The sequence below is a fragment of the Dipodomys merriami genome, unplaced genomic scaffold, assembly GCF_024711535.1.
Source record: "Dipodomys merriami isolate MVZ:Mamm:240054 unplaced genomic scaffold, mDipMer1.0.p SCAF_93, whole genome shotgun sequence".
Lineage (NCBI taxonomy): Eukaryota > Metazoa > Chordata > Mammalia > Rodentia > Heteromyidae > Dipodomys > Dipodomys merriami.
The window spans coordinates 1,062,424-1,064,223 of NW_027206546.1; positions in this window are offsets into that span (position 1 = coordinate 1,062,424).

Sequence of the window (1,800 nt, forward strand, 5' to 3'; positions counted from 1 at the left end):
GACACTCATTTCATTAAGGATGAAAACAATAATATTAATGACATGGCTGCATAATTAAAACCCAGGAATAGGTAGGAATGTAATCTATATTATTGAATAATATATAGATATCTCTTACACTCGATAAGATATATATTTATTAATGTACTGCCATCTTCATATCAATGTTATTATTTTGTTAACCCCTGGGGCTTGATACCAGGTCCTGGGAACAGCCTGTCAGCTCAACTTGCCCCAGGATGGAGTGCTGACACTCACCCATTCATGAATTGGGCCTTGTAGGCTTGTAGGCCATGAGTTCAGATGCCAGCACTGCCAAAAAATGAATTGTGGAGTAAGAAGCTGATGGTGACACATGTTTTCCCTTTCTGTGAAAGTCCTGGGTGTCAGGTATGAAGTGGAATACATATGCAGACATATATCCTATGTAATTAATGTAATAAATGCTTTTTGTGGGGGGAATCTGGTCGTGGGGCCTGAATTCTGGGCCTGGGCGCTGTCCTTCAGCTCTTCAGCTCAAGGCTAGCACTCTACCACTTGAGCCAGAGCGCCACTTCTGCCTTTTTTCTTTTTGCTTATGAGGAATCGAACCCAGGGCCTCATGCATTCAAGGCAAAAGTTATACCACTGAGCTACCTTCCCAGGCCCATGTAATCAATGTTTTATGTGACATAATAGTCAATAAAATAAATGTTCAATGCAATGCATGAATAAAACAAAAAATTAAATAACTGCACTGAATGAAATATAGTCAACACATGTTTATAAATATAAATCATATATGTAAATTGTACATGAATAGGATGTTTTCTAGTGGTGGGGATCTATTTCAGGCCTCAGGAACAGATTTGAATTTCTTGACTTCAAGGAAACCAGCTTTCCCTTCCCACATAGTGCATCAGAGTTACCAAGACCATGAGTTCCAAAACCAGTCCTGGCAGAAAAATGACACCTTTATAGTATGTGAGACTCAATTCTTAGTAATTTCATTATGCCTCCATTTTATTAATGAGATTGTTTTAATGCTCAATAAAATATTAACTAACATAGATCAGTGTCCTATAATATAATTGTGTATAATTTTATATTGGAATCACTTAAGAACTGCTCATTCAATGATGACACACATCACATTCTGTTGTTAATCATATAGATAGGAGTAAGTTTTTTGGATCTCCTGCCATTTGGAGGTGGCAGGACCAGGATTCGAACTGTGGGCTACAGCTCCCAACACTTAAAACCAAGGATAGGGAACTAACCTGTTTGTCCGAGAACATCAGCAAGACCAGTGATTAAGCAGGCACCAGTGGCTCTCAGCAGTCCTCCTTGATACTTACAAGGCTGTGATTGGAGGATCATGGTTGAAGTCATCCTAGGCAGGTAAGTCCTTGAGACCCCTTTCTAACTTCAGTGACAACAAAGCCAGAAGTGCTGTGGCTCTAGTTTGGAGGGCCAGACTTGAGCAAAAGTAGCTCACAGACTGTGCCCAGATCCTGAGTTCAAGGTCCAGGACTGGCAACAAACAGACATACACAATAATCTGTGCAGCCATCTGGGTAAAGCTGGTCACCCTCTTGTCTCCAACTGAATTGACATTGTTCCCTTTGAAAAGGGCTGGGGAAATGCTAACTTCTTGACACTGCCCATGCTGCTTGCATCACAGGATTCCGTCAACACCCCCATTCTTTCATGGTTCTTTCTGACCAATGGGATACAAGAATGGTGGCCACGCCCACATTCCATGTTGCCTAGTAGCACCAGGATTCCCACTGTTAGTTTAAACCACTACCAGCAGTTGAT